This window comes from Lycium barbarum, chromosome 4 (assembly GCF_019175385.1).
Source record: "Lycium barbarum isolate Lr01 chromosome 4, ASM1917538v2, whole genome shotgun sequence".
NCBI lineage: Eukaryota > Viridiplantae > Streptophyta > Magnoliopsida > Solanales > Solanaceae > Lycium > Lycium barbarum.
The window spans coordinates 127252463-127259887 of NC_083340.1; the positions used below are offsets into that span (position 1 = coordinate 127252463).

Genomic DNA, 7425 nt, shown 5'->3' on the forward strand with positions numbered 1-7425 from the left:
ACCCTAAGGACGAAAATCCTTTCTCCACATCTCCTAACATAAAGGTAAGAACATCTTTAACATTACTAAACAATCCTAGCATTAAACCCATGATTCTTAACATGGTTCTTGAATGAAAACTTAGGGTTTGCAAGGTAATCCTTCTCAAGGTGAATCAAGCTAGGGTTTTGGGGTGTTCTTCATTATAAAAGTAAATTGCTGAATTACGTAAGGCTTAATTAAGGTATGTCTCTTTTAAAAATCCTTTTTGACTATGAACGTAATTTGTATGTCTCTCTTTTGAAAGTTGGTTTCAAATGTATATCTCTTTTTAAAGGTTCTTTATTGAATAAAAAGGTGAGTTTTTCATGACTTAAAACCCTAATTCTTGTTGTGATTGTGGTTGGTGTGCGTGAGGGGACAAGCCCACACTAAACCTTGATTGTATTATCCTCTATATACATACATGAAATCATAGTCATTTTCTTCTATAAGAGATGGTCATTAATGAGGGCTAATTATTGGCATGGATGTTTTAAAAAGGAACTATGAAAAAGGAATTTTGTTGAAAGAAGTGAAAACGTTTTCAAGATTATCTATAAAAGTATGGATTTTTGTAATAGCACAACGAACCTTAATGTAATTGTTGATGTGACATACTTTGAGACAAATTGTGAATCGGCTTCTATGCTATGAACTTTATTGTTGTCTTTGGCCTAGCTACTCGGGAGGAAGGGTAGCCATTATGGATCCTAGTGTGGTAATTGCCTAGCCATTTGGGAGGAAGAGTATTCACTACCGGGTTCGCTACCTGGAATGTGGTTAATACCTAGCTATTCGGGACGAAGGATAGCCACCAAGAATTTCATATTCCGGTGTGGTGCGTTGTGACAAGGGAACATCTACGGTCACTGATACGCTCAAATTACACCTCTTAATGGTGTAATGCGGACGTTGTCAAATATAGTAACCCAACAAGGTTGGGGTCGAATCCCACAGGGAATATGGTGTGAAAAGATTACTAAAGTCGTAGATGCTAAGTTCTGGGTCTAATGTCTTAATCCGATAATGTTGGTAAAAGTTGATCTTTTCTATAACTAATTTCTAACTATTTCTTTGGTGGAAATTTATGGTAAAAGAAACTAAGGTTGTGTCCCCGTTAGATAGGGTGTATGCTCATGGGTATTGATCTTGATATACTTCTAATGAATCATTCTATGAATGCACTTAATCACTATGTGAATCTCTACTATTTCCCAATAAATAAAGATTATGTCTTTCTATGATTTTTCCAAATATAAGAAAGTAACTATGAAGAACGATTAATCATGCCAAGTAAATTCATCTTATTCCTGAGTGAATTTATTAAACAAAGGTTAAAGCTTTGAGTTCTTGTTAATTATTCTTACCAACCCTAATTATTTTTCCAAATAAATTTAGGGTTTATCGCTTTAACTAATGTTTGCAACCATTAATTATGAATGAAGAATGAAGAATAACTAAACCCTAAAAATCCATTATGTGTATATCATTCACAATACCCAATTTACAAAACACCCATCATTAGGTTCACAACCCTAGTAAGGGAATTTAGCTACTCATAACAAAGAGCAAGAAATACGAAATTGGAGAATTCATAATAGCTTACTTTGAAATGAAAAAGGATTGAGAATACTTGAATTGATGTTTTAATCTTCACAAGCTAGAGAGTATGTAATGTTCTATCTCAAGAAACATAAAAATACTCAATCTCCTAGTTAGAAACCCTAAAAAGACTATTTATAAGGTTTGGGAAATACACAAGTTACAGATTTTACACTTTAGTCCCATCATGATAAAATACGGTCCGTAAATCACTTTACGGACCGTAAAAAATGGTTTACGCCCAAGTTGGCTGCTCAGCTGTGCAACTTCCCCTTTTTAAATACGGACCGTAAACTGGTTTACGGTCCGTAAACTGCATGGTCGTATTTCAACATCCTCTGCTTCCACTTTCTGCCAGATGCTCAGCTGGTTAAATACGTGATGGAATACGGACCGTAAACTGAAATACGGTCCGTAAACCTAGCTCGTAAACCACCATCTTCTCAGTTTGACTTTCTGGTTCTGTTATCCTTAAACACGGCCATGGAATACGGCCCGTATTGTGGAATACGGTCCGTAAACTTCAATTTACGACCATGATCTGCACTTCAACTGTGATCTTGCCAAATCTGTTCCTTTTCCTGAAAACATTAAAAACCACGTAAAATCACATAGGCTTGCTTAAAAACAAGTAAAACTTAGAGTTAAAAAGCATCAATTGTGGCGTAAAATCACGCCACATCAACACCCCCAACTTAAAGTATTTGCTTGTCCTCAAGCAGGCTATACCACACAATGACTCAATCTAACACTTAGATATCATAGAATAACAATGTCTACATCGGTTTTGACTTGGAACTTCTGGCATGCATGTTTCCTTTAAACGACCACCCCGACTTTCTACTTTAAAGCACTATGCACAACTCAAGAACCTTACGACTAACAATGAAGCTTCAATAAATGACATTACATTATCGAACATATTATGGTGCACATAAACGCTACTTTAGGCGGTCACTTTATTTTGTTCAATTCTCATCCTTATGCCCTCACATAGACCAAAGATTGTCCCATCACACATATATACGACAAGAATGGGACGAAGACGAAAGAGAAGAGAAAAACACTCACACTCACAAAGAAATTCATATCTACACATGCAAATACCATAGGCTTGCCCTTATTTTCTATGTTTTCATCCTAGGCTCGTTCGGTTGTGATCACATTAGGACTTGTTTCGGCTTGTAATGTAGGTTTAGGGACGGGTCGGATACTTTTTGGATATTAGTGACTCACCCTCCTTGAACACTACAACATCTTGTCACCTTAATTCGCCTCTTTTCTTTCCACCCCTTTAATTTCTTTCAGTTTTCGACCTCGATGTGGTTTTACTTCTAACCAACTTACAATTCTTTTTGCGTTACGATTTTATGAATTTTTTTTTTTTTTATGTATATATATATATACGCAGCTACCCCATCGAATCTTCACTAGCAAACTCCACCACCCCCAACTTATGTTTTTAACATGTACTCCACATTTAATTCACCCCCAACTTAGGCATTTTGCCTCATCTAACTAGTAGCATCAAGGAGGGAACGGGTGCGAAGATGGATTAATTTCACAAAGGGTAAGGTTTCATAATTGGCTAGCCAAGAAAAAGGTCAAAAAGGCTCAAAAGGGAAACTAAGGGTATTTAACACTTTTGGTCAGGCTTATTTAGGCAAAGTGACTATTTCAACAAAGAAAGCCTAAGATCATCTCACAACCAAACTAACTTTCGGATTTCATACAAGACCAACTGGGCAAGTTCTAGATTATACATGCATAAACAGAATCAAACTAATAGCTCACACACACATTGGCATAAGGACACATATTTTTACACTTGTGACCTCATAAGTAGTCATTTATCACACACAATGCCCCAATAATAATAATGTCATATAAAGAATCAATTATGTTGATCAATCCTGTTCTAAGTATGCGCTTTCCAAATTTTCGAGGGGTCCAAAATTTCCAACAAATCACAATACATGCCATTAGTTACCAAGTAATAACAAATAAGTTAAAATTATTCTACTCAACCTAAGCAATATCCTAAACATGCCAGTTTCAACAAAAATAAAACCCCTCAGGAAAAGAACTCTGGCAAAGAAAAGCCGAGGGGGTTCCTAAACACATATTTACACTACCTTACTATCAATAAGTCCCACCCCCAACGAAATTTTAAGCACTGTCTCAGTGCTTCAAATATAAGAACAAGTGAGCAAGAAATACCTGAATGCTGTGAAAGATCGCCTGCTGCAGATCCTTCTTTTCGGTCTTTTTTAATCTCCTGGCTAACTCCTCCGGGTCCTCAGATGACTCACTGACCCTCTTCCAGTACTGCTATCAAAAGGTTCCGCATCTTCTGTCTCCTCCTCAGAACCAAACAGATCCAGCACCTTAAAGTGGCATTTCTCCCAGTTCAGCACCAGATTGGTCTCCTCACACCTTCTTAGCACTTGACCCAGATGGCCTAGACAATCTTCAAATGAGTCACCCACCACGGAAAAATCATCCATGAACACCTCCAAGAAATCCTCCACCATGTCGGAGAAGATTGACATCATACACCTCTGAAAGGTGGCTGGTGCATTACACAACCCAAAAGGCATCCGGCTGAATGCAAATGTCCCATAAGGACAAGTGAATGTGGTCTTCTCCTGATCTTCCAGAGAAATGTTTATCTGATTGTAGCCCGAATAACCATCAAGGAAACAATAATAAGAACGCCCTGCTAGTCTATCCAACATCTGATCAATGAAGGGCATAGGGAAGTGGTCCTTGCTCGTGGCTGTGTTGAGCTTGCGATAATCCATGCAAACTCTCCAACCGGTGACAGTTCTGGTCGGGATCAACTCATTCTTAGCATTCGACACAACAGTGATGCCGCCCTTCTTAGGAACACATTGGACCGGACTCACCCATTTACTATCAGCAATAGGGAAAACCACGCCTGCATCTAGCCATTTGATAATCGCTTTCTTGACAACCTCTTGCATGTTCTCGTTTAGTCGTCTCTGATGCTCTACACTTGGTTTGCTGCCGTCCTCCAATTGAATTTTGTGTTCATAGATCCCAGATGGGATACCTCTAATATCTGCTATGGTCCAACCAATAGCACGCCTATACTCCCTCAATACCTCCAAAAGTTGCACAATCTGCTCCTCAGTCAATGAGGCTGACACAATCACCGGTAATGTGTTGTCGGGACCAAGGAACTCATATCTCAGGTGTGATGGGAGCTGCTTAAGCTCTAACTTAGGTGGCTCAATTATCGAAGGCTTTGCTGGAGGAGTTGTTCTATTTTCCAGATCAAGACTCAGCTTCTTTGGGTGGTATGTGTATGAGCCCAGCCCCATAAGTGAATTAACTGTCTCCTCATAGCCTTCCATATTCTCAGCATCGAAATTCATCAGAATACCAGCCAAAGCCTCACTTAAGCTCTCTTCTTCCATTTTGAACTCCACTGCATCATTAACAACATCCCATGAATCAATGACCGAAATACTCTCGTAAGCACTTGGTAACTTCATCCCTTTGCTAGCCTGAAAAGTCACTTCTTCATTGTTGATTCGGAATTTTATTTCATTTTTCTCAGAATCCATCAAGGCCCTACCTGTAGCAAGGAAAGGTCTCCCCAGAATGATAGGAATGTCCCGATCAACAGCACAGTCAAGAATCACGAAATCAGCGGGCAACATAAAATCACCAACCCGCACAATGACATCATCCACCACCCCGACAGGTCTTTTGATAGACCTATCAGCCATTTGCAGTCTCATCGTAGTCGGTCTTGGCATCCCCAAACCTGATTGTTTATAAATAGCAAGGGGCATCAAATTTATACTCGCCCCATTATCACACAAGGCGCGAGCAAAATCATGGTGCCCAATAGAACAAGAAATGGTGAACGCTCCAGGATCTCCCTTTTTCTGAACAAGTGTGGTTGAGATGATGGAGCTCACCGTGTGAGTCAAACTCACGGTTTCATGTTGAACCGTCTTCTTCTTGGTCAGCATATCCTTCAAGTATTTTGCAAAACCCGGCATTTCCTTGACAGCTTCCAAGAAGGGAAAATTTAGAGACAACTGCTTCAGCTGATCATAAAACTTCTCGAACTTAGCATCTTATTTCTTCTTTACCAACCTTTGAGGGAAGGGAGGTTTAGATTTGAATAGCTGCGTCAAAGGGCGTAGAGCCCCTTTTACAGTCTGCTTACTCGTGTCATCAGCTTCTCTCACCATCTCTGGAATCTTAGCAACCTTTTTGTCAGTAGGCCTCTCATCAGCAATGATGGGTGTGTCGGACTGCACCTCATCCTCTTTATCTATTTGCTCAAGATCAATCATCTTCTCAGCAGCCCCCTGGATTTGTTTACCACTCCTAGTAGTGATGGAAAATGGACGGTCTATACCGCCTCCCCCATTCCTAGGATTTGGAATAGTGTCACTCGGAAGTCCTCCCTTTTTAGGAGGGTGCTGCTCTCTAGAAATGTCCCTCATCTGCGACTCAAGCTTCTGAATAGCTGCTGTATGGGACCCCACTGTTTCTGTCAGCCCAGATAAAGTTCTGTCAGACTTAGCTTGGTTTGCCAAAATCTGCTCAAGCATTGCTTCAACCTTCGAACTACCTTGCTCTGAAGACTCACCTTTAGGTGGTATATAAGGATTTGTACTCTTGTTCCCAAAATTGTTGCTGTTGTTATAGCTCCTGTGATTTCCACCACCAAAATTATTGTTGTAGTTGCCAGAATTGTTGTAAGCACCTTGGCCTTGGCCTTGGCCTTGGCCTTGCTGTGGTCTCCATTGATTTTGACTCTGATAGCCACCTTGGTAATTCTGTCTTTGGTAACCCCCTTGAGGGTTGTTAACATAGTTGGCATCTTCAACCTGCCTAGATGGCCCCTCAAGGAGCGGACCATCTTGAGCATGGTACATCCCTTGCGGCAAGACTGTATTATCTTCGCAAACATTTACCTTTTTGATTTGTGATTCATCAAACTTCTTTGTCAGCAAGGCAATATTTGTTGCAAGTGCTGCTAATGTTTGCTGGGTATCTTGATTTTCCCTCACCATATTCTGGATCATGGCACTACCATATGGTACCATATCAGCATTGTTTGAGTGCCAAGCCTGATTATGAGTTGTCAACTTGTTAAGTATGGTGGTTATTTGTCGAAAGGTCTTGTTCATAAAACAACCATCAGCTGCATTATTAGCCACTGACTGTGACACTGGGTCTAACCCTCGATAGAACTTCTCCATCAATATATGATCCAGAAAACCATGATTCGGGTTGTCCTGCAAATACTCCTTGAATCTCTCCCATGCTTCATATAGCTGTTCCCCCGGTCGCTGCTTAAATTCATATATCTTATCACGAATTTTAGCTCTTTTGCTAGGGGGATACCACTTTGTGAGAAACGCAGTTGTCATTTCTGCCCGTGAAGTAATAGAATTCCGGGGCAGCTTCTCAAACCATGTTCTTGCTTCTCCCGCTAGGGAATATTTGAATAACCTCAACCTAATAGCATCTTGTGAAACATTGTTCTGGATGTGATTAGCACACATATCCACAAAATTCTTCAAATGACGATGGGGGTCATTCTCGGTAGAGTTCCGAAAGTATCACTCAAGTTTCAACAACTGGTATAGAGAGGAGTCAATCTTCACAGTAGCAGCTCCAAATCGAGGCTGAACAATAGGAGATGCATAGTCCTCCTCCGGAACAAATTCAGCGAAAATATTTTCATCGACTGGTTCATTCGCCTGATTGTTCACCACATTTCCTTGGTTGTCAGCTCGTTGATTTTGC

At 40.2% G+C, this 7425-nt stretch overlaps 1 non-coding gene across 1 annotated transcript; it reads left to right on the forward strand.

The window, feature by feature from the left end:
* Positions 1–6891: 6891 nt before the first annotated feature.
* On the forward strand, positions 6892–6998 carry LOC132638882 (small nucleolar RNA R71). Its single transcript, XR_009581943.1, has one exon. It is a non-coding gene; the product is annotated as a small nucleolar RNA R71 (small nucleolar RNA).
* The last annotated feature ends 427 nt before the right edge of the window (positions 6999–7425 follow it).